This window comes from Ambystoma mexicanum, chromosome 10, assembly GCF_040938575.1.
Source record: "Ambystoma mexicanum isolate Mex_15411 chromosome 10, UKY_AmexF1_1, whole genome shotgun sequence".
Classification (NCBI taxonomy): Eukaryota; Metazoa; Chordata; class Amphibia; order Caudata; family Ambystomatidae; genus Ambystoma; species Ambystoma mexicanum.
The window spans coordinates 1689503907-1689530959 of NC_090932.1; positions in this window are offsets into that span (position 1 = coordinate 1689503907).

Here is a 27053-nt window from a genome sequence, read left to right on the forward strand (position 1 = left end):
TAATGGCCATTACAGAGTTGATAGCCTCGTGGCGGACCTGAGAACCACTCTGGAAACCAAAATAGATGCGGTTGGGCTAGAGGTCAACCTGCTGCGACAAGACGTGAGAGCGCTGGTTGAAAGAACAAGCGGCCTAGAGAGTGAAGTGAAAACCAATACCGAAACCAGCGCAAGCAATGCAAAGGAAGTCCACATACTGAAGCAACAGTTCGCCAACTTGGAGAACCGTGTGGAGGAGGCTGAAGGGAGAGCGAGACGGAACAACATATGGGTGGTCGGCCTACCGGAGGGAGATGAAGGACAGGACCCCACAGACTACGTTGAGAATTTGATCCTGCAAGAAATAGGAGCCGACAAACTTTCACAAGGATTTGCCCTTGAACGGGCGCACAGGGCCCTGATGAGGAAACCACGACCTGGAGCCCCCCGTCGGGTGATAATAGCAAAGAACTTGAACTATAAAACCAGAGAGAAGATCTTGGAGTACTTTCGCAAAGTTGGAACGATCGAAAGGGCATCTGCAACCATCACAGCATATCCTGACTACATCATATTAGTGCAGAGACAGCGTTATAGCTATGTGGCGATCAAGAGGAGATTGCGTACGGCTGGAATCAAGTACATGCTTTTGTATCCCGCAAAGCTCAAAGTCCTGCACAAAAGTAGGGTGTTCTTTTTTGACACCCCGGAGGACGCGACAGTATGGTTGGATATGCAGGGTTGTCCGGAACAAGGCGAGAAGCAAGATCACGAGGATCACGATAAGTGAGGGGGTCCCATTATGTAGGATAGAAGGATGGAGAGGGGGTGGGCCCGGGGGAAAAACAAAAGGAGTGTTGCATGGGTAACAGGGGCGGGTCGAGGACAGATAACATTGAAAATTGTAATAAAAGACATTTGGACTTGTTGGACTAGAATATAAAATGTGAATGTAAATTGGATAGCACTAAGAGCGCCCACATGGAAGTAAACGGGAGTGGCAAGATGGAAACAACCTACACCCAGGAGTTAGAGTAGTAGGGCCGCCATTAGGGCGACTTCACCCTGCTGAGCCGTGAGTAAAGGCAATTGCCAGAAAAGGGCTAGATGTAAGGGTGCCTGAGATACAGGGATGGAGCTGGGCAACAGTTAGGTAGGGTGTTGGGGCGGGAGGAAATGGAGGGGAGTGAGTTGGGGCGAGGAAGGTAGGAGGGAGGGAGGTTGGAAAGTTTGAAGTGTTTGTTGTTTGGGGAAGTTTATGTTGGGAAATGAGCCTGCACAGAATGGAAATGTACTTGGTCATGGACTGCACTTGTGGGAGGAGAGGGACTTTGTAATGCCATGGGGGTTCTTAAAATAATTACTTGGAACGTCAGAGCGCTCAATAGTTATCTAAAGAGGAATAAGGTCATGCTATATCTATGCAGACAGAAAGTAGACATAGCTCTGATGCAGGAGACTCATCTTACAAGATGGAGATGATCCGGAAGAAATGGAGTGGGACTGTGGTGGGTGCATCATATTCGACCTATGCCAGGGGAGTGATCATTTGGGTGGCGCCACATGTCCCGTTCCAACTGTTACAGTCCACGGTGGAGGCAGACGGGAGGATGGTCATGATGAGAGGGCTGGTGGAAAACAGGGAGATAAGCATTATAAACATGTACGCCCCGAACCAAAACACGGCGGCATATTTTAGAACCTTATGCAACAAACTCAGTACGTGCTTGGGAGGGGTGGTGATCTGGGGAGGAGATTTCAATTGCGTGTTAAACCCCGGGGAAGATAGGTCAGTAGGTCCGATGGTAAAATGGATTGACCCACCCCAGCTGCTAGAGCACTGCATATGCTGTTGGATGATTTCGGGTTTGTGGATGTATGGAGGTCTAATGACTGAGATAACGCAGACGGAATATAAAGCGAGGGTCCTCTCAGACCACTCGCCACTAATCCTGAGGTGGCAATACCGACCCCCGAGAGCAAAGATCCTGACATGGCGCCTCAGAGCAGAGGCGCTGAAAGACACCATCTTCAGGGAAGACATGAGGGAGGAAATAATAAACTACTTCAAGATAAATACTGGCAGTGTAGAGACAGCGGGTATGCTTTGGAGGCCTTTCTGTGGTAATGAGTGGGGTAGCTATAGCTAAGTCCAGAGGGCTACAAGGAGGGATCCAGGCTGAACTACAAGATACAGAGAGGGAAATGGGAAGGGCGCTAAGTGAGGGAGGTAACACCAAGGAAGATAATTAAGTAATACTTAAGCAGCAGCAGAAATGTGCCGGACACTGGGAGAGATTGTGTAATCTTAACTATAAGAAGTATATAGAGAGACAGCATGCAGGAGGGGATAAACCGGGGATGGTCTTGGCATGGCTATACAAGAGTGAGACTACCAGTCCCACAATCAGAACAATAACGAGGGAGGATGGGAGCATAGTGGACACCCATGAGGGAGTTAACCAGGAATTTGTGGATTATTATTGACTCCTGTATGGAGATGATGAGGACAGTGATTGTACAGAAATAGTAGAAACACTGGAGGGTATAGGACTGCCGCAGATCAGTGCCGAAGAGCGGGAGGAGCTGGATGCCCTGATTACCTTAGAGGAGTTGGAAGAAGTAGTGAGACAGTTGCCCACAAGCAAGACCCCGGGGACTGACGGACTCCCAAGTGAATTTTATAAAACATATAACGATGAGGTGCTTCCTCCGCTTTTAGAAATGCTGAATGAAGGGTATGAAGTGGGAAGGCAGCCAGAGTCCTTTAGAGAAGCGACAATTATACCGCTGCCCAAACCCAATAAGCTCGGTCATAACTGCGGCTCATACAGACCCTTATCAATGCTCAATCAAGACAGTAAAATATTGACAGCTGTTTTGACAAATAGAATGAGGAGGGTTATTGCTAAACTAATACATCCCAACCAGACTGGCTATGTCCCAAACAGGAACATATCTAACAATCTTAGGCGACTCCATCGAGTCGTTGAGCATGCAAATGAGGATGAAGGCGAACGGGCAATTGTATTGCTAGATGCAATAAAGGCCTTTGATTCGGTCAAATGGCCGTTGCTGATGGCGGCCCTGGCTGACTATGGGATAGGGCCTGGGTACTTACAGTGGGCTAAAATGTTATATAGCGTGCCGTTGGCCAGAGTCAAAACAGTAATGGTGATATCAGAGAGGTGGCATCTTCGTAGAGGCACTAGGCAGGGATGCCCGTGGTCTCCTATGCTGTATATTCTTGCCCTGGAGCCCTTGGCCATATACCTGAGGCAACAGTCCGACCCGATAGGCATTGCTGTAGGGGGGGAACTGCATCTAATGTCTTTGTATGCGGATTACATGTTGTTGTATTTAAGGCACCCAGAAGAAAACCTTCAGTACATTCTGGAAGTGATGGAGAGATATGCAAGGGTGTCTGGCATAGCTGTGAACCCCCAAAAATCTAGTATATTTCCACTGGGCAGGTGCAAAGGGACCCCATTAGAACAGCTACTGGTGCTAGAGATACCATGGGAGGTGCGCACGTTCCGATATCTTGGAATAAATGTATACCAAACGGTAGAAGAGGAACACCAGTATAACACAGAGGAGGCGATCAGGAAAATTGGAAATAGCATGACGTTTTGTGTGAAGCTACCCCTAGCGATGATGGGGCGAGGGGCAATGTTGAATATGGTGGTCCTACCGAGACTTTTGCATTATTTTGGAAATATCCCATACCTTATAACAAGGTGGACCTTTGCTAAGATAGAGAGCATGTGCAGGGATTTCCTCTGGCATGGGACAAGGAATAGAGTAGCCCTTTGGAAGCTACAAAACTCATATGAGAAAGGGGGCATAAAACTACCAAACTACGAAATTTACTACATAGTAAGCCAGCTGCAATATGTAGCAAAATGGCTCTCTGAGGAGTCAACCTCAGAGTCCAGGCTGTTCAGACAGGACTGTGCCCCATACTTCCTAAAGGAAACTATGTGGCTGCCTAAGCCAGATATGGAAGGGCGCCCAAGGATCATGATACTAGGCTGGAAGATATGGCGCAGGGCCTGCCATCTGATGGTGAATTCATTCCCGTGCTCCCCGTAGGTACCACTAGTGGCGTTGGCGGGCAAAGGCACGCAACTAAGGATGGTGATTAGGAAACACTGGGAACCGGTGGGGATAGCAACCATGGGTGATATATGGCAGGAGGGGAATATAAGGGACTTTGCTGTGTTGGAGGAGGAAACTGGGTTACACATGGGCCAGTATATCACATACCCTAGGATGGTGCGGATAATTAAGGAGACATGGTCCGAACTAGTACTAGAAGAAGAACCGGAAGCTACCATAGACACAATATATGATATTGCAGAGGGGGGACACGAGATATCCAGAATATATGAGCTGCTGATGTCCCAGGTGGGGAAGGAGGTGGCACAACTGAGACAGTTCTGGGAAGAGGAAGTGGGGGCCCCAATGAGTGATGGGATGTGGGAACGAGCCCAAGGGTACCACAATAAAGTGTCGAGGAAAGCAAGACTGCAACAGATACAACTGTACGTAACCCATAGGGCGTACATGACGCCCCAGAGAATAGCCAAATTCAAAAATGTAGGACGACAAGCATGCCCCAAATGTGATGAGGAAAATGCTGGAATAGTGGATATGTTCTGGTCATGCCCAGTCATTGAGCGTTTTTGGGGTGAGGTGGCGCACAGGTTGGCCGAAAAAGGAATCAAGATTGTGGCAGATACGGTGTGGGCCTGTTTGATGGGAGTGTTTCCGAGAGCATGCAAACTCAAGCATGTGAGTAAATTAAAGGATCTAGCGTATGCACTTGCAAAGAGGAGAATTGCCATGGGGTGGAAGGCATGCCAGAGACCACAAATAGAAGTATGGTGGAAAGATCTACAGAAATGGGCCGAAGCGGAAACTGCGGTACGGCAAGATGCAAGTAATGTTGGGGGGGGAGGGACTGAGACCCTGATAGCCTGGAAAAAATTGATAGCACAGTTATTTGGGTTACCACGAGACCCAACGGAAAATATGGAGGAGGAATCCTTATCGCAAGATGCAGAAACAGAACACGGAAGGGAATAGGCTCCTGGGGGGGGGGGAGAAGCAGTGGACATGTTGAAGCGATGTATGTTTATAATGTTATAATGCTATTGTATGCACTGCAAGTTTGGTTTGTGTTGTTTGTGGGAAAACATGATTACAATTATTTTTTTTTAAGACAAACTAAAAGGGACTATTTATTCATTATGGCAGGCACCTGGGCGGCACAGGAAAGGGGTGCCAGGGAGAGGGGAGGATAAAATACAGTCGCGCTAACCCATACATTCAGGGCTTCATTGATATCACAGTTCCTGCACCCAGTGTCTTTCCTTTGGGGATTGATCTTTGATTTACCCTTCCCAGTACCTTAGGTTACCAGAGAAGTATGTTGTTGCTGGAGAGAAATACAGTCATGTGGGCATTAGATCTGTGGTGGGCAATTTATGGAGGTTAGGACCTGGGTTTGGGTTCTTAGCAAAGAGCAGAAGGTGTGGGGGTCTGGTTGGTTGGTGTGCGGCTGACTCCAGCCTGGCTGGGTGTGGGTTAGAGACTCGATGGCAGGCTAGTGGCAATGAATGGACTCAGTGAGGAGCCTGGTGCTGTCTCACGCTTGTTGCCAGGTACATTCCTGAAAGCGATACTAAATATTTGCAACTCTGAAGCGAGGAGAGGGAAATGGACTTCTGTGGGAACAGGGCTCAAGCGGAGCTAGCATGTTTTGTAGAGATGGGGCTCGGGAACGTGAGCAACCAGAGCCTGCGGCCTGTCTTGTTTGGGCCTAACACAAAATGGCACCACGGAGTGTGGGCATTTCTAGTGCTACATGCCTACTTCTATGTGCTGCAGGGTCTTTATATGGTACCAGGTGATGATAACTGCTGCTCTCCCTGGTGGGTTACATTGCCTCATATGGGGTTCACCTTATTTGGAAGCGCTAGGGGGGGGTGGGATAGGCTCATTTCCATGCCAACATTAGCCCCCGAATAAAGATGATCAGCACACTCATTGAAAACATCTTCTAATGAGTGTGTAAAGGCGTGCACATACTGCAAAGAGCAAAATACACAAAGGCCATACCCCCCTCCCCCACCCCCAGGAACTTCTCTAGTCAGCAACTGGCAAACATAAAATGGAAATGCAGGCCCCTAAAGAGTGCAGGTGAAAAGCCAATTTCTGGAGACTCAGTGGTCTCCAAACTCAGGGGCTGGCCGCCCTAGGAGGGGGCCCACAAGGGGGGGCCCGAGTCTCTTTAAAAAGGGATTCCAGTGGCTGCTTTTAAAAGGAAATATACACATTTATTAGAAATTATAAGCAGTTATTGTTTGTGGAGGACCCGCAAAAACCTTTTTTTACCCAAGGGACCCTCAGGCCGATCACGAGCGCGGCATCTCCCACACCATGTGCCAGGAAGAATGACTGAGTAGACATTGTTAAGTGTTTTAGAGTCAGTTGCGTGGTCACCAGTGATGGGGATGAGTATCTGGGTGTCATCTGCATAATTGGCATAGGTGACACCCAGATAGTCGAGTATATTGAAGAGAGGCTTCGTAAATACATTAAACAGTGTTGGGGAAACAAAGCGCCCGGTGACCCTCGGGTCTGGTGCGCGCTATAAATAAATAAACAAACAAACAAGACCCTTGTGGGACCCCGCAAGGGACTGGTGATGGTTCAGTAGATGCGGTCAGTGAGAAGACCTGCATGGTTCTGTTTGCCAGGAAGGATCTGATCCCGGAGGTGGCATCATCTGAGAAGGGAGCAGCAGTTTTAAGAATTGGTGATTGACCGAATCAAAAGCTGCCGATAGGTCGAGCAGTAATAGTAGAGCCAACTTACCTTTATCTGTTAGATCCACCATTTGCATTGTTAGGTCAATAAGCGTAGTTTCTGTTGCGTGTCTAGGACGGAAGCCCGATTGACAGATGCCGAGAAGTATGTTAGTTACAAGGTAGGCCTGAATTTGTAAATAGGCTGCCCTATCCAAAATTCTTAGTAGGAAGGGCACCATTGACATGGGTCTTTAGTTAGCAGGAGTGCTAGGATCAAGGGTGAGTTTTTTGATTAAGGGAATAACCCAAGCATCCTTGAGGTTGTACGGGACAATCCCTGGTTTAAAGGAAGCGTTTATGAAGGTGGTAACGAAAGAACAAGGTCGTGGGCGTCCTCTTTGATGATAGGTGCTGGGCAGGAGTCACCTTGACAGTTGGTGGGTTTAAGCTGTTTGATAATGTTTTCTACTTCCCAAGTAGAAAGGGGTGAGAGGCTAAATGGTTTAGCAGGATGTGATGATACAGTAGTGTCATATGCAGGAGATTTGGGTTCTGGATCTGGGGCTAAACTGCATTTGTTCGTGTTGATTTTAGTTTGCAGAGTGAAGATTTTTTATCAAGGATTGCTTTTTGGATATTTTTATGCACCATGCGGTATCAGTGTTGCACCGGTCTGCAGGGGCTATAGGGGACTCAAGTCCTTTGAGGATCTTGAAAAGATCTTTGGTGTTGTAGGCAGCTTTTGTAGCTTCTTTGTAGTTGGAAAATGCAGTATTCAATGCATTACTACATTTCCAGTGTGCCTCTGCATTTCTTTTTGCTTTGCGGAGGTTACTAAAATGAGGTGTAAACCACGAGTTGAGATGGGGCTGTGTTTTGGTTTTAGCGTATTTAGCGGCTCTATGGAATTGAGAGCTTTTAGGATAGTGTGGTTATATGTGTCCACTAGGACTGTAGGGTTGGAACTAGATGACGATGATATTATTAAGAAGGGGGAGGATTAAAGGGAGCAGTTTCTCCTTTGTAATGTCCTTCTTGTTGCGAGTATGAATGGTCGGAACAATGCTCGTTTTAGTGCTTAGAGGGGTGGCTTTGATGGTGAAGGTTATTTTGTGATGATCAGACGACGTTCACGGTGTGACGCTGGCAGGTTAATTGTGCAATTCAGGTCTGCAAGCCAATCAAGGGTTCTCCCCTTGATGTGAGTGGGTTCCTGGATGTGGTGGGTGAAGCCTAGTTCTGTTAGAGAGTTGGCTAGGTCAAGGGCTTTGGTATCATTAGGGTCTTGGAGGCCAAGATTGAAATCTCCAAGTAATATCATTTGTGAGTTGGGCTTGGTGTTGGCAGCAAGGATGATGGAGATATCCTCGGCAAAGGAGGAGATAGGTCCAGGCAGCCAGTAGATGAGGTGCATGGTGGCAGTATGATTAGGAGAAATGGGTAATTTGATTGATAGAAGATCAGCAGATGGAATCTGAAGGTGCGGAATAGGTCTAAGCTCAAGGGATCTCTTGAAGATAATGGCAATGCCACCACCTTTTCATTGGCTTGTACTACTGTCACATCTAATGATGGCATAGTTATCTGGTATTGCCAAGGACAGTGCAGGGCCAGCTGCAGCATGAAGCCATGTTTCCGTGATGGCAAGGATGTCCAGGTCTTCGGTTATGATGAAGTCGGCAATGTCAAGGGTGTGCGCTGGGAGGGATCTTGCATTGATTATGGCATCTTTGATCAGAGAGGCTTTCGTGCTAGTAAGGCTGTTGTCAGAGATAGCAGGGACAATGTTGTGGGCACGGTTCATGGCGTCAGTGGGATTGATCACGTTAGTGCGATTGCCCTGTTTGGAGGTTAATTTGCACTTTGTACAAGGGTGTATGCAGTAAGTTCTGGTACAAGTTTTATGGCAAAATCTAGAGCCTAGTCTCTGATTACTGAGATATGTGGTGCAGGGTTGGTTTGGCGTTGGTTTGGATGTGAAATGTTGTAGCCAAAGGGCATCGGGGAGTTCAGGTAGGGGTTAGTATCTGGCATGGTGACTGTAGGCATAGGTCTGTGTGGGCATGAGACAAAAGCGATGGGAAGTAGTGGGGGGTAATGATAAGAGGAAAGGGGGTTGAGGATGAGACAGAGACTAGCAGGGTTATGTTGCATATGTTGCATGTGAGCTGTATGGGAGAGTAGTAGGTAAGGGGTGGTGTTGAAAGTAAGCCAGGGATGTAGGGATGTGTTGAGGAACAGGATAAGAGTGTAGTATGTACACTGGAGCCAATGCATTATAGTGTATGAGGCAGTCGTGTGTAGGTGCTCTGATTAGAAGGCACATGGTGTGGTGTAGGGCCAGGCTGGTTACAGCAACTCAATATAACATGGTTCTGAGGCCAGTGAGACAAGTCATGGCACTATATCACACTTTAGATAGGCCGAGAGGCCAGTATTAGTATAAGAGGTGTACCTAACTAATGTTGGTACTAAGCAATTAAGATGATAAGCAACGAGTGAAACCAATCATTGCAAATAATGACAATAGAAAGATATGATGATCTCGTATCCTCTCTAAAATGGTTGACGCAAGCAGCGGCGTATAAGGCTGGTAAGAGCCAATGAGGGGCAGGATAAATTCACAAGCGAGAGTAACAGCGAGCAGAGACAGGAAGATACAAATAGCGGTGACAGGGTGAATGGCTAAGGTAAAGACGTGGCTAGCGAGCAACATAAAAGGACATGGACAAGTGCTAGGAGCAGCGAAAACGGGGATCAGAGGACTGGAGGTCGTACTAGGGTACCTGGAAAACCTAGCAGTAAAATCAGCAAAGGCTGCAAGTCTGCACACATGAGTGCAAGCCATACAGTAGAGCGGTCAGATTGCGCCATCTCCACTCGGCAGGCCCCTTGTATCCTCCCTCTTTTGCAGGGCTCCTGCACCCTGCCCTCGTCTGCAGGGCCATTGCATCCTGCCCTTCTCTGCAGGGTCATTGCATCCTCCCTCCACTGCAGGGCCCTTCCATCCTCCCTCTTCTGCAGGGCCCTTGCATCCAACCATCCTCTGCAAGGCACTGCATCCTGCCCTCTTCTGCAGAGCTCCTGCACTCTCCCGCCTCTGCAAGGCCAATGCATTCACCTTCTTCTACAGGGCCCTTTCACCCTCCCTCCGTTGCGGCGCCCTGGCATCCTGCCATCCTCTGCATGGCCCTTGCATCCTGCCATCCCCTGCAGGGAGCCTGCAACCTCCCTCCTCTGCAGGGCCCTTGCATTCTCCATCCTCTGCAGGGCTCATGCATCCTGTCCTCCTCTGCAGGGCTCCTGCATCCTGCCCTCCTCTGCAGGGTACCTGCATCCTCCCTCTTCTGCAGAGCCCTTGCATCCTCCCTCCTCTGCAGGGCCCTTGCATCCTGCTCTCCTCTGCAGGCCCTTGCATCCTGCCCCCCTCTACAGGGTCTTTGCATCCTCCCTCCTCTGAGGGCCGTTGCATCCTGCCCTCCTCTGCAGAGCTCTTGCATCCTCCCTCCTCTGCAGGGCCCTTGCACCATCCATCTTCTGCAGGTCCCTTGAATCCTCACTCCTCTGCAGGGCTCCTGCACCCTGCCCTCCTCTGCAGGGCTTTTGCATCCGGCCCACCTCTCCAGGGCTTCTACACACCATCCTGTCCTTCATTGCAGCGGACCTGCACACTCCCTCCTCTGCAGGGCCCTTTCATCCTACCTCCTCTGCAGGGCCGTTGCATCCTCCCTCCTCTGCAGGTCCCTTGCATCCTGCTGTAGAGGAGCTGTTACATGCCTATGCAGGAAATCCCGCCCCTACCTCCTGTATGTTGGAAGCCTGAGAATGTGCCATGCTTGACACAAGCAGTTGTGACCATACCACGACAAGTGTTCAAAAGAAGATATCCACTAAGGAAACCTTATCAAATGAACTCCCCGAAAGGCATATAAGAATGAGTGAAAGAGGAGCCAGTGAAGTCACAAGAGACAAGCGTGACACTCTGGGGATACTGGCTGAAGAGAATGCATGGACCTTATAGAAACTGATGAAGAAGTTAAGAATCAAGTAAACTTTCACATGCAAGAAGAAGATGCACGTGTGTGACACATTGCAGAAAATGCAAGACTTTCAATAACTGTACAGATGCAGCAATGCAATTAGATTAAGTAATCTTAGAAGCTGGCTATATGCAGTAAATAGACTGCAGCCGGAGCAGCCATTGTATAGAATCTGGACATCGGTGTCTTGAATTTAGCAAGCCCAGACCCATGAAGAAGAAATGCTGAGAATCATGTTGCAGCAAGAATTAGCTGAGATCGTGGAAACAAATGGCGAGGCTGTCTGGCCTGGTGTCAAAACTGAAGCAGCCAAAGCCAGGCAAGAAGCAGAATCATCCCTTGTTAATGTGCAAAGAAAGAACAACAAGCGTGCCAAGTTTTATTCATTTAAGACATTTAAATGATGAAAAGATTGTCCAAATTGTGGCTCCTGTCACGTGACCTTCAATGGAAATAAAGTTGAGCATAGAGTCATAGAAATACGATAGTGCATGGTTGCACTCCCTTATATTCTCAGCGACAAGAATACTCTGCAAGGCCAAGTTCAAAGACAATCTTCATGGCAGAACGCAAGGGTGATGAGAGACGTTGGGCTAATTGGGTGGGGAGGTGAAGTCAAGTCCACCTCCTGGCACTTGGGTTTGAGGTTACGTTCTGCTAAGTGAACCGAATTTTCCAGACATGGCACGAGCGTGCCAACCAATTGTAGAGGGCCATATAACAAAGGGCCTTATAGTTTGAAGACGAATGGTATACTGTGTACTTAATAAGGTAGGCATACGTTTTCCACCTGACAGTTGACATCCAACCACAATCCCACCCATTATAGAAAGTATCCTTAGATGTTTCCCATTACTCAACATGTTTGATAGTACCAGGAATGTCAAACTGAAATGTGAGTGGTATGACTTTCCTTCAAACTGCTTCAGCCATTAATAATCATGACTGCGATACATCCTGCAAATGCAGAGCTGAAGAATGGATGATATGAAGGCCCAGAATCGTAGTAGGATAGAGGTATTATTCAATTTAGAACTATAGAAACAGGTGTCAGTTCTCGACTTTAGTTTGGTTTGCCCTATTGCTTGTTGTGAAATCTCACAATCAAACCCACAATATTACTGAGTAAGCTAAGCCCCTGCACACAGGTAAGGGGGGGGGGCGGGTTCAGCAACACAGTAGATGGTTGGGGTTCTCCACTAGCTCCCAGAAGCTAGGTGTCTCTTTTGACAGACTATTCTAAAGCCAATGTTGTGCCCCCCCACCACTGCATATCAATAGGATACTATACACAATGTCACCAGTGTTGTCCACAATGTTGTCCTCCTGCAAATACAAGGTGGATCTGCTGTCATTTGCATACATATGGCAGCTACCAGCAATTCCTGACTCCAAGTGAGGTGCATTCATATCTCCCTGACTCCAAGTGAGGTGCAGTCATATCTCCCTGACTCCAAGTGAGGCACACTCATAGCTCCATCCGATGGGATGCTCCTTGGTATCAAAGGCCAGCAGAGGCTGCAGAGGATGCTCTGCACCGGAGAATGTTCTCCAGAGAGCACATTGAACCATCTGGGGAGAAATCTCAGAGGGTAGGGGCACCTGCTGCACAGAACTATATACAACCTGCATCTCACAGGTTTGAACCTTGCTTGGAAGGACTCTGCCTTTCCCACCTCCAAACTGGATGCAATAATTAAAATTAACGTGGGCAATTCTGGCACATACTGAAGACCTGCACCGCTGTATGACCGGGGTATGGTCAATCTAGAGTCAATCTCATGTTACCTGTTTCTTGATCGGATTGTCATCCTATTGAATTTGTTGAAATGGGTACTATTAAGTCAAAAACCATCTGTTGCATGAGTTGTCCCAGCGGCCCATGCAACGTGTGCTATTGGCCGGTAGCTCACTGGGTACAGGCTTCAGGGTGCTAAGGCAATGGTTCCGAAGATGTGCAGCGCGGCAAGTAAGCAAACTGCAGATGTAAAAGAACAATAAAAACATAGTCACCTGGTAAAGAGCGCCAAGAAGAGCCCCCTTTCTACAGGGGTCACCATGGGTCGCAACTGAGATCCCTGAAGTTTCCCTTGCTACCTTAAAAAAAAGAAAGTTTTAAAAAAACTTGTTTTAATTATTTTTTTAAATGCAAGTACCTCGGCTGTGGCCAGCACCATGTGGCTCTTTGCTTCTGGAGTGGCTGGCTTTCTTGATCTGGCCTCTTAAAAAAAATAATTAAAAAAATAAATAAATAACAGGGGTTCCACAAGTCTAACACTTTCAGCAGTGACCCTAAATAAGAAAGAATGGGAATAACAAATAATTTATCTTTCTGGAATTCTAAACAATAATTGCTAGACTCATTAAAGGTTTATTTCAGGCACACTTCAGGGGGTGAGTCACTGATTTAGTCTGCTCCTAAACACCTCAACTAAGCCTTTCATCCTTCTGAGGTCGATAAATGAGTACCAGCACAGGTTGGGTGATACTGTGTGTATATTTTTTCTATATAAAGCGCTTAAGCGGAAGTGCCATATAATACCACATCATTTTAATTTGGCCTTGGACGTCTGCTTGCATTCACAGTAATTTGCTAATATGGGCCTATACACACTGATCCTAACGATACATATGGCGATCCATTCTTGTATGAAATGTATATAACATTTTAATGCTATCATAACCATATTTTTCGTGGTGTACTTAGGGACAATGTTATGTGATGCCACTTCCTGTTTTGTCAAGGGGTGAAAGGCTGTGTTCCATCACTTCATGTGATATCATTTCGGGGTTAGGTCAAATTACATCACTTCTTGTGATGTTGTCAGAGGGCAAGGTGCATGTGATGTCACTTCCGCTAACCCTGGCATTTTGGTGCAATGACATCCCTGCCTTTCTATGTCCATGGCAGTGCAGGGGGGGAGTGCTGGCACGCTGTGTGAGGACTGCCTAACACACTATGGAGTGGTGTTCCGATTTAGTGAGTAGGCAGGGGGTCGGGACCCTAGAGGCAATGCGGAAATGGTGAGCTAGAGTAGTTTTGGACCATGTTTTGTACACCCTGTTTGGCCGACTGCCATCCTCTGGATGCTAAGTGTGTAATATTACAATATAGAGACTTTAGGGAAAACATATACTGATGAAAGTCCTATAGAGCTGGCAGAGCGTCAGTCACATGTTAGCCATCCAGGAAGCACACATGTGTCCTGCTGATGCTGCTTACTGTGGGTGGAGAAGTCCCACTGAGTGGACTGTGGACCTGCCAACTTGTCAACTTGTCAACTTGTCACCTGTGGACCGGAAATAGTAACTGACACACATATGAGTGTAACCACCATGGACCAAATCCAGACTGGCTTGGTATGGGTGGGGGGGATACATGCACCTGTAGAAAATAAATACATAATCACACTGACTCCAGGGGGTGGGGGCAGGGTCGGAAATAGTTTATTTTAAAGTATGTATGTTTGTGTGTGCTTTGCACTGTAAACTGTTCTTTCACCTGGCCAAAAACATCCAGTTCCTCTATGGGGCCATCAGGAATTGTGGTGGGGTCTCCCCAGAACAGAGAGCTGGATTGCCACAACAGGATAGAGAACACTAAAGAAAACTCATTAGAATTACAGTTCAAAGGGGCAGAGGAAGGGGTGAAGGACAGATAAAAGGATCAAGCGACGGCCAGGGTGTTGATCGGGCCCTTTAAACTGTGTGCCCATTCTAGAAGTGGCCCAGCACAGAGGAACGCCCCAGGCCTCTTGTGGGGTGCGACCCAGCTAAACAGATGTGTAGGATTGGACATGTAGAGACTCCACAATTGTTATGTAGCGATAGGCCTAGGAATGTGCATAGTTTTGTTGACCTGTTTTGGTTTGGTAAAATGTAAATGCCCCTTTGAGACCTCTAAATCTAACCTTGGTGTCTAGTGTGTTTACTGTCAGAAATAGATACTGTTGCATTTTATTAGGCGGTCAAACTCAACCCAGGGAGTTCCTTTCCCTCAAAGCAAGATGGTGTACAATAAAGCACTGTTTATTCAAGTTTACTTTGGTGACAGCTCCAACCCGTATCGCACCTAACCCCAACAAATACCCTGTGTCACCAAGGAACTAGGAACCAGGCTGGTGTGTAGTAAGAATATGTATTTATTAATATATTTAAAAATGGACACAATGTTAACATCAGCCATCAATGCTGTGGCAACAGCCAAAATCACAACTATGACTTGGTTATATAAAACAACAGGGGTGAAATGTTTAAACATGCCATAACAACTTAGACCAGATTTGATTTCACTTTAACCAGTGAAAACATTTGCAATACAATACAACGTCCACAGAAATTACTTAATTTGAAACAATACTTTTCTCCCAGTAACCCCCATCCTACAGGCCTCCGTTTAATGTGACCCCTTTAATTGAAAGGCAAGGTTCAGGGAGTGAGGACAGGATGGAAAAATAGTTTTGCTGCAGGATTAAAAAGGTGCTATTTGGGAAATAAATTCAATGGCGAAAAACGTTTTGGGCTTGTTATTTAAAAGCCAAGGTTGGGATGGATATTGTTTTTCAGCACACGTGAAAATAAAAGGCAGGACGTGGTAATTTGTAGTCAGAGAAAAATGAGAACAATAAGAGAAACTTTGTTTTGTACACACATACAGATGAAATACAATACTTTTTCATTCTGATTTAAAATGCATGGGGAATTTTGCTGTTTTTGGCACCCTCCAAACTGACTTGAAAGGTGAAGTTTTGTGGATTGTTTCTTTTGGGATAAGGGACACCCACCCCCTTTTTTAGGTGGACGTCAAGGATTTCAGAAAGAATCAACCAAGTTTTTATTGGCTATACCTACTCTAACACACTAGGTATGAATTATGTTAGTTTCAAATTCTAACAACACTCAACCCGTGTTTTTCTATATGGGAATTAATTGATTTACTGCAATTCAATGTTCTAAGGATCTACACAGCTTCTCCCCTCCCCACACATTAATGGACAGGTTTAAGGATGGCTGCTCCCAACACAATGCAATTTCAACAGAGAGGGTGGCTTTCTATGGGGCATTTACTTTGAATGGATTTGATCAATTGTGCGAAGGGCCTATCCAGTTTCACCCCCTCCTCGACCAACCAATGGAAAGGGATAAAGGCAGGTGACTCCCCACACAATTGATACCTTTGGGATATCTACTTACATGAAGGCTTTGGTCAGGGAAGACAACAGGACTCCTCTGAGGACAGCACAGGTCGGGTGAAGGGCTTTCAAGTCAGGGATTTCCTCCTGCATCCAAACTCCTTCTGCTCCTCTGTTTTGGGTTCCAATGCAGGATGGAGGCCTCTCTGCTAGTTGTTCTTCGCAAGAGTGCAGCAGCGGCTCACTCCCTGAAAATTTCATAAAAAGCCCAGTTCTGATGCAAACCCGGCCTTGTCTAGCTTGGTTGACACTGTATTCTTGTCATAATTCCTTCGGTCAGGATTGGCTTGCTTGCTCCATTCAGCTCTCATGAAGACGCCCGCTAGCTGCTGATCGGACCAGAAGTTGGGAGATATGTATGAATATTGTTCTAAATATTTTATTCTGAAAAATCTCATAATGTAATAACTCCCTTGGTCTTTCAAATAACCCCATGTCGATATATGTATATGGGTTCTATATTTAACGGCGAATCAGGCTTTGCAAATTTTACTTTGGCACACTCGTCCTGAACAAAGTTACTGTTTTTTGTGGTATTCTGCTGCACCGAAATAGCTTAAATTGGGTCAGTTTCCAATGTAGACCTAATTTTTATGATCTACTCCATGGCCAACTTTCCTATTGCTCAGTTGTATGAAAATGGCAAAAATCACACTTTTCCACATAACTTTAATTATGCACATCACAAATATTTTGTTTTTGCAGGGTCACAATGGGCTTTATCTCCTGCTTAATTTGAACAAAGGGTGGGCTCCATCGGACACACACTGCTCCTCTTATTAATGAAAAACTCACACTGCTCCTCTTATTAATGAAAAACTCTATTAAATGTTTAATATATGGCAGGGCATAACATGGCCTCAGTAGGTAGGTTTCCATTTCCCTGAAAACATGTAACCACCCATCTGGTTCATCTGTGTTTACCTTAACATGTCCTTCTTGGCTTTAAATCCTTGATCTGTGCTTAATGTATAGTTTTATGTGAAGCGTGACCCTAAGGTTACTTCTGTAGGGCATGTGATCAGCAACTAATCGACTAACCAACATTCCTCTTGGTATGTCCAGCTCCAAAAAGCCTGGAGTTCAGATTTCAAAGGATCTTTGTTCAGAACTAATTGCACTTTTAATGGGGAACCTGACCTGAAAGGTTGTGTCTGTTGGCTGTGTTATCAACAATCCCCCACAAATGCCACCTTTATCTTTGTATTTCTTTCTATTTTACTGAAGTTACAGGTCAGTGGCCTTGGTGAACCCAGCTCCCAAAGGTTGATTCACAATTCCAGATACCCGGCAGCTCTATGGAGGAAAACAACAGTTACCTGCATGGTTCTAAAGGAATCATTTCTCATTGGCATTGTATGTTTCACATGTTGCATTACAGATGTATGCCTGATGTTCATACATCCAGTCTTTTGTTTATATAATATTAACATAAATTAGTTCACTCTATCCCCAGAGATAGCCCAAGTTACATCAGGGATCAGTATTCAAATCTACACCAATGAAATAGGCCTTTCTTTGTCCATGCTGTCATTATATATGATGAAACCAGGTCTCTTCCCTGCTGAGGAATGTAATCTGTTCTTCACTTTATTTTTGACTTTGCAAAGGCATTGTTTCTCCTTTTCATCTTCCAATTTCCAATTTCAGCACTATCACTTGTCCTCCCATGTGTTCTGCCACAGTTTTTAATCTGTCCATGTGTAATGTCTTTCTTTAATATAACAGTTGAAATAACATGAGTATCCCTTCAGTATTGCCCAAACGTACGCCCTATTTAACAAAGGGGACCAGTGTTCACTTCTACCACTCTCTTTTTTAGATTATGTCATTTTAAATGTTGACAAGTAAGTGTTTGTATTCATGACAAATAAAGATGCTTGGCTTCACTTTAGATTTCTGGATCACAGTATTCTGCTGCATTGAAGTCAATGTAACCTGCTGCTATCTGTCACTTTAAGTAAAATTGCAGCTTTTCATATTTTGCCATGCATTGGGCACATTCAACCATTCTAAGTTTTCAGCCCCATTTTCCTTCACTTCAGCACCTGTCCATTTTTGTAAAGTTGAAAGAGGCCCATTTCTGTTTATATCCTAGGACTTAAATCAGAAAAAGACATGTTTTGGGACTGGCCTGCATTTTCTAATGGATAGCAACAGTCATCTTCACTCTTCAATACTGGCCTGGGCTGGTCTCTTTTATTTCTGGCATTCAGTGGCTATATGTTACCCCACACATCCTCCCTCCTAACTCTAATTCAGGTGACTCAGAGAAAAAAGCAACGGGAGAGAGAGGGTCTCTGTTTCCTTTTGGCGTTGGTTCATTGCATGAATTTTGTCATCACAGCACGTCCGCTCTTTACCCTGTCCTGAGGGAGTGGCACTCTGGTCTGCTCTCCACTCTTTTTGGATTTTGGGTTTTGGTCCTAGACCCCTCCTTTTCTGGTAGCTCCACTTCTGGCTTTTAGAGGAAATGAGTTATTGAATCTGCCGAGAATAAAAGAGAGGTTAAGTATTTTATACAGTACTAATTGCCCCGGTAATATTGACATACAAATTGACAACAAAACAAGTTACACATTACTTTTCACTGAGCATATACAACTCACAACATGATCTACTTTTGGTACATTGCTTATAAGTATGTATTTTTTTACTCCCTGTAACTGTGTGATTTTCTCCATCCAGGTTTCCATTCTTTCTTTTTATTCTTCAGGTGGTTCCTGGGCTCCACCCTCACTGGGTTCTTCATTCAGTCGCAAAGTCTGTCTTGGGTGACAGTTCTTCAACTGATTGATATGGACCCATTGCTCTTCAGTCTGTTATCCTTTAGGGATGTGATCTTATGGATGACAGGTGAGATTTTATTGACAATGTCAAAAGCACTGCACCAAGATGGGAGGAACTTCCTCTCTTTGGTCTGTTCCTTTGGAAATTGTACAGGTAGGCTCTGTCTCCTACTTCATACTTCTTCTCGGTGGTCTTTAAATCATGGTGGGTTGTCATGCCCCCTGCTGACATTTCTAAATTTCACTGAGCATAAGCATAAGCAAAAGTGTGCTAAAAGTGTTTCTTGTAAATTTTCAATGTACTCATAGGTGGTGGACGTGTTGATCAGGGTCTACTCTTTGGTTCTGTAGAGCAGATGCTGAGGTAGCACCATTTTCTTTCCTGTGATGAGCTCAAATTGAGACATTTTTGTTGCAGAAGATGGTGTAGACCTAATGGGCATCAGGACACGCAGTAATCGGATGTCCCAACTAGGTCCAGAGTCTGCCACAAACCTCTTCAAGATGCCCACAATTGTTTTATTGTACCTCTGAACTCCTCCGCTCGAGGCTGAGTGGGGGGATGGGTGGTAGGCAATGTGGAGTTTTCTCTTTAGCCCTAGTATCTCCCACATCTTCGCCATCACCTCACTGGTAAAATTACTTCCTCGGTCTTATTCAATCAAAGGCCAAAACAAGAGAAGATGTGGTTGATCATTGGTGCAGCAGCTGTCTCTGCCTTACAATTTGGGGCTGCAAGACATTCCACCCACTTGGTAAACAAGAATGTCACGCTCAACATGTACTTGTTTTCTCTAGAAGAGTGAATCACTGACCCAATGAAATTGACTTGCAAATCCAACCTAGGCAGTGTTTTTCCCCTTTTCCGTAGGGGGGCTCTGTGTGTGAGGGAACTTGGCTGGATGTGAGCACTCACATGACACCCCTTTAAGTATAGGTTAGGGTAATGACACAAGTGTGGCCAGTATGCAACCTCTCGCAAGATTTCTGGGGTGGTATGAAACCCCCATGACCTGCAGTGGCCATGTCATGGGAGTCACTTAACATCAGGCTTCGGACTGAGGTCAGTACCACCCACTGGTCACATCCAGATATGGATTTCCATAACAACAAACCGTCTTGGATTCAGAACATTTTGGAAAGCTTCATCAACACCCAGAGATTTCCTTCCTGATATAATCGGATTCTGTCAGAGGAAAATTCTTGAGGTCTTCAATATGTTGATAACATTTCTCAATAATTGGGTCCTCTTTTTGTGCAGTAATAACATCTGCATCTGGGGCTTCTTTACTCCACTGGGCAGTTGAGATTTCATTTTTGGCATGGGTTTGAGACCTGTTGACAGCAGCGACCTGGATTTTTGACAACAGGTATTCAGTTTCTAGGAGATCCCTGTGAATGGCTCCAGGTTTTGGCCATCTGGTCCGCCAAGTCATTCCCAGTTTTGTTTGGTCCCTCAAATTTGGAGTGACCACTGATCTTTTTCCAATAGCTGGTCATCTCATTAGAAGTGACCAGATCGTCAATTGATAGGATTAATTTCCTCTGCGGTTTGTGATTCGCACACAGCATGCCTCTATTTTTCCAATTAATCAGGTGCTCTATGAACCCATTCCTGGCATAATCTGAATCAGTGATTATGAGCAGCTCTTTGAGTTGGTGTTGCACGGCAGTGAGGATGGCATGATTTCATGCCATAAACTCTGCCACCTGACTACTTCGGGGACCTATTTTGTACCTAGCAGAGGGTTCTGGGGCATCATTCACCCAGGCATTCCCAAAGCCAGCCATTAGTTATTTTCCCTGCGATTGTCAACCTGGTAGGAACACCCATCCACAAACTGTGGGTATCCCCTAACCCGTGTCTTCCTCTCTTCCTCATAGATTTTGTGTGGAGAATTAAGGTATGCCTTCATATCCATAGTCCTTAGACTTTCATCCTCGAGACAGATTTCTTGAGCACAGTCATGCAAGTCAGCCAATCCTTGCGCTAGAGGACTCTTCTTGTTTTGGCCATATCTGACCTCAACAGGAAAGCATTGCATGGACAGAATCCAGGAAGTAATTCTGGAATTACTCACGTTCCCTGTTCAGATTCTGTCATTTTGGAGATATTGCAAGGGTTGGTGAGGAAGTCTTCACGATGATGTGCTCCCACTGGATGTCTGGGCGGTAATTCTTCAATGCCCACACCGTTACCAGGTGTGCCTTTTCACAATCATTGAATTTTTCCTTCACATAGGACAAAGTCTTGCTCGCATACGAGATTACTCTGTTGACCTTGTTGTGCTTTTGGTATAATATTCCCATTAAGCAAGTATCTGAGAACCACGTCTACAAGAAGGATTCCTTGTTCTTTATGGGGTAACCCAAACAAGGAACTTGGGAAAGGCTTCTCTTTAGTTGTTTTACCACCTCAGATTGTTCCGGACCCAACTCCCACTTGACTTCATCCTTTAATAAATGTACCAAAGGTCGAGTGACCTCTGCGTAGTCTTCAATGATCTTACTACTATAATTGGTGAGTCCAAGAAGGCTTCTTAGTTCGGGCAGAGTAGTAAGGTCTTTTGATTTCAATAATGCTTCCACCTTTTGGGGTGATTTTATGCCCTAACAAGTTCACACAGCTCTTACCCTACTGTGCCTTCTGCTCCGGCTTTCTGCAACTGGGTCAGAAAATAACATATTTTAGCTCTGTGTTCCTCCACAGTTGAGCTCTTGATTAAAACATCATCTACATAGTCTAGGTTTCCCCTTTCGCCCCAAGTAAGGCATGGCCTTATGTAGGAAGATATTGAATTAATTGCCAGAGTTTATGTATCCAAAGGAGGTTCGGATCCATGTGTAATGCTGCCCCCGAAGGTAAAGGCAAGGTTGTACTAGTTTTACCTACTCACAGTTACTGTCCAGTAATAGTTGGTCAGGTCAGTGGTGGGAAGGGGCCATCTTGACAGGTGGACCCATTTATTTGACTCCCTAAGGTAAGGTCTGTGCAAATTCACAGATGGCCATTGGGTTTCAGTGTCCCCAGTACCAGGTTGTTAAAGGTACTGTGGACTGGACGGATTGTCCCATGGGATTTTAGGTATTTAATCATCTCTGTGAGTGACTCCATAGACGCGAGAGGCAACCACTATTGCTTCACAAATACTGGAGCCATCTCAGGGTCCATAGGTATGGAGGTTGAATGTATCTCTCTGCGTCTACAATCATAAGAATCTACTGCAAAGATATCCTGAAAATGCCAAAACACCTGTTTCAGCTTCTACCTTTGCTCATTGGTCTCACAGGCACAGGGGTCAGCGCAGTCAGTGCAGTTGATTTGTTCTTTCACCATCTGCTTAAATTCTGGAAAGTCCCCGGGTTTGGCAATTTCAATGATATCCTCCAACTGGGTGGAGGGATCTCTTGTTATGGTGTTGGCCTGGACATGAGGTTTCAAGGATGGGAATCAGTACCTGTTGACTCGAAATACCACCTCATCCTTCCTGATGTCACAGGTCACCTCTTCCACACCATAAGGGCCGGAAGAATAGACCAAGAAATTCCCCCTTTCCTGGTGAAAACATTTTCTGGAGGGATATCGTCATTAAAATTATAGCAATCGTTTGATATTGGTCCACTGATTTCATTACCTAAATCAATAGAATAATGTTGGGCATCAACCACCATTCCATTAAAGGTGTCTGTGCCCAAAGTGATACTTCCGTGGTCACTGTTCTCCATCAATATTCAAATTTTGTCATATTCTAGGTCAACTAGGGGTGTCGAATGTGAATAAACGCCTTGTTGGTGGAGGTAATAATTCAAATTTATATAAGCGTCCTTGTTTTTGAGGTTCTGTCCTCGTTTAATTTTAAGGGGAATTGTAAATTGTCGCACCTGTCCTGGGATGGTAACATCTTCGCCCACTTGAACTAGAACCACATATGGCAGCAATTCAGCTGACCAAAATGCTTTCTCAGTGTTATCAAAGCCCATGGGGTTACCCCCCAGTCTTGACCAGGCTTTGTGATTAATTAGGTCCAAAATAGTTGCAAATTGATAGAGAATTTCACTGCTTAAGTAAGAGGTGGTGGGGAGATCTCTCACAACCCAACATTTATGTTGTATGCTTATGTTGCCAATGGATATTTTGAGCATGCACCTGATAGGCAGGAGATGTTTGGAATTTGGAGTTTCCAGACCCATTTCCCACTTATCCATCAACTTAAACGTGGGAACGGTCTGATCTTTTGTTGAGTTTCCTAAATAATGCTTTGTTGATGAAGACACTTACGTTATTCAGGCATATTCCGGTGAGAACAGGCTCCTCCCAATAATTTACCTGAAAGGGGAACACAGCTGCTCACCCTTTATCTGGAGGTTGGTCAAACCTTAAACTGGTTTGTCATCATCTTTTGTCATGTGATTTGAGTTTTCCTCTGATTATGGATTGATATTAAACTTCAGAGTATTTTGAGGGAGGTTCATTCGAGGGAGGTTCATTTTCAAACATGGAGAAGGTTTCCCATCACCAGTTTGTTCTCCTACGGAGATGGCAGTGATGTCTGGGACTTGATTGTTCATAAAGTGGAATTTTATTTTATCGGACCGTTGTTCAATCATGTGGCATGTGCAATCCAAGCACACATAACTTGTACTTTGTTTTAATTTGATTGGCTGGTTAGTCTGAGTCCAGAGGTCCTTGTTCACGCAGTAAATTAGGGGTGATAACCTCCAAAGTAGGTCATTCCACAGTAGAAAAGGTTTTCCCTCTGGAGTGACGACTATCCACCAGTGTTTCACCCTATGGTGGCCAATTTTGATCTCGAGATTTGCAGTCCCTTCAACGGAAATATCATTCTCATAAAAGTTTTGGAGTTGTCCAGGAAGAGGTTTGAGGGGAATTTGGTGACTCTCCCCCCTTCCTGAATTTAGTTGGTCAAAGGCATTTATGGACAGGAGTGTGGCTTGGGATCCAGCATCCACCAGCGTTAGAAATGTGTTGCTCTGGGTCAGTATTCATACTTTCCCAGTCGAAATCCTTGTCTTTTGGGACCCCTTTCTCCTTGGGAGGGATCCCTACATCTGTGAAAGAGAAGATTGTCTTCCCTGAATCCTCCAGGGATCTTTCTCCTTCGAGCAGGATGATACATGCTTCCTCTACAAAGTGGGTTATCTTTTGCTTTCGATTTACCTACTTAACCCCTGTTCCCTAAGTTCCAGCTCTTCGGGGGTAGAAGATTTGTATTCAGGTTCAGAAGTTTACAGTGGTTTTGTTCTGGTGGGAAATAAAGCTTCCCCTATGGCTTTGCATCTCCCTTCCCCCCGGCCCCATCCTCTGGAACCTGTTGGTTGTTGGAGGTTTCTTCCCATCACTTCTCTGGGGCACCAGAACCGGGTGTCGAGTTGTTCTGGGCAGCAATTTCCAGTTGAGCGAGCCCTCAACATGTTACCCAGGTCTTGTGTTAAGTGGTGGACGTGTCGCTCCATTTGAGACATCCTTTCTGGTTGGATAAGGGGTCTGGATTCATAACTTTGCTGCTCCCGGATTGGTGTAGTTGTCCCTTCTCTCAGAGTAGCTCGTGTATTGGGAGTTTCCCTGATAACCTTCCACCCTTGGTCTCCCTTCACCTTATTTGGGAATCTATTATCCTGAAAGCAGGGAGAGAGAGGAGGATTGTTCTGGAAATTGGGGTTTGAAGGGTTTCTGGGACCTAAACTGAAGTTGCGTGGTGTAGTATATTTCTTCGCTCCACAGTGAAGTTCTGAGGGAAGTTTTGAGGGAGGTTCCCTGGGGCAGTACCGCCAGTCTAAATCCCTGATCTTTTCATCATAGGAGCCCTCCTGGTCAGAAGTACATGCTAGGGTATTTTTAAATCTAGGTAGGGATGAATATTAATCAGTATCTGACAGGTACTGGCCCTCTGGCGCAGTTGGACTAGGTCTGGTTGAGTCAACTGTCTCATGTTTCCCTGTTCTTGAAAACTGGAAGGTATGAAGTTAGCAGCAAACTGTACATATGAGGTGGTGAGTTGGCTTGAGGTCCCTGGTAAAGAGGTCATTACTCCATGATTGGAAAGTGCCTTTCCATACTCTGACGTGGGGGTACCTCAAAGCCTGTTTGTATTTGGCTATTTCATTTTCCAAACTCTCAGATTTGTTTTTCTCAGCCCCTATCTCTTGGTGATCTATGGAGACCTGAGTTTCCACCTCTGACACCCGTGCTTGAGTAGCTTCTAGCACTTTATTTTGGGACAATACTCAGTCTCTGAGTCCCTTGTTCTCCTCAAAAAGGTATTAATTTTCCTTCTGTGAGGCTTGTATTGTCTGGGTATATTCAGACCCCTTCATTTTCAGTATTTTGCCCTGTGTTGCCTGCTCTATGTCAACCTCTGCTTGCCTCACATGTTTCCTTAACTTTTCATTTTCTAGCCTCATGTCAGTCAGTTACTGAGAACATAACTCACTTTTCTCCATGACCGTCTTTAACTGACACACTTCCTGAAAAAGGGTACTCTTCTCTTGACTCAATTTGCTATCCTCTTCCCTGAACTGCTCTCTCTGTTGGTTCAGAGTGTTCAGATCTTGGTGCATTTGATCGAATTCACCTCGGGAATTGACATCCCAAATGACTAACAGGCTATGTTCAGCTTTTAGTTGTTTAATCTGAGCTTGAAATGTGAAAATACCCTCTAAGCATGCTCTACGGTGAACATCCTGCTCACTTAGTTTGTGTTGACTCACGCTCAGGTTTTCAACACATTCTTGATACTCCCTTTGCAGTGCAGATTTTTGAACCTCACGCTCTGAATTCACTTGCTGTTGTGTCGCTAACTCATCTTTTAGCTGCTGAATAATATTTTCCAATTTTGACTCTGAATTTTCGTTCCGTAGCGCTTTTTCTTTTAATTGTTCTATCTCTATATGGGCTTGATTCAAAAGCTCAAACTGTTTTTTCACAGAGGCTACACTATCCTGGTATCTTTCTTCCATGCTTATCGTATGGAAGTACGTATATGCTTTGAGCTGAGCCATTTTAATTTGCTCATAACTGCTGGTCTGTGTCATGTAAAAGATGGTCAGGGCTTGATGTAACAGCCGATTATCTTGCCACATTTCATGCTCCTGTTCTACCCAATTACCTTTAATAAACAATTTGAATAGGATGTTCTTCCTGGCCATATTGATTTCTACGGTGCTCATTCTGAAATGTGTTCTGCACCTGATATATTCTCTGTGCAAGGGCAAAAATCTCAACCCGGTTCCTGCTTAGTTTCTACTCACAATGACAACTCAAATCTACACTGTTGGAACCCAGGGTACAGGTCTGAATGCGACCTTCACAGTGCAACGCAACCTTCCATCCACTGCAATATAATTACACCCAAATTAATAGTCTGCTGCTGCTGCACTCTCACGAGTGAGGACGCTTTACCAATCCCGGCAGGAGTCCCCTTTTTTGTCAGGGTTTATTAGCTGGTCACACACAACTCAGTGAGTTCCTTTACCCCAAGCAAAGTGGCGCACAATAAAGCACTGTTAATTCAAGTTCACTTTGGTGAGGCCTCCAACCCATCTCGCACCCAACCCCAACAAATACCCTGTGTCACATATGGACTAGCAACCTGGCCGGTGTGTAGTAAGAATACATATTTATTATTTATTTAATATTTGACACAATTCCAACATCAGCCACCAATGCTGTGGCAACAGACAAAACTATGACTCGGTTATATAAAACAAGGCTGACATTTTTAAACATGCAATAACAACTTACACCAGATTTGATTTCACTTTAACTAATAAAAACATTTGCTAAATATTACAAAATAAACAGAAATGACTTAATTTGAAACAATACTTTTCTCTAGGCAACCCCCACCCTACAGGCCTCTGCTTAATCTGACCCCTTTGATTGAAAGGCAAGGTGCGGGGAGTGAGGGCACGATGAAAACATTATTTTGCTGTTGATTTAAAAAGGCGCTGTTTGGGAAAGGATTTCAATGGGAAAACATGTTTGGGCTTATAATTTAAAAGGCAAGGTTGGGAAAAAGGAACTCAAATGAAAATTGCTTTTCAGCACATATGAAAATGAAAGGCAGGATTTGGTAATTTGGGATCAGAAAAAAATGGGAACAAAACAGGAAACTTTGTTTTGTACACACATACAAATGAGATGCAATACTTTGTCATTCTGAGGTAAAGTGAATGGGAAATTTAATTATTTTTGGCCCCCTCCGCGCTGCCATG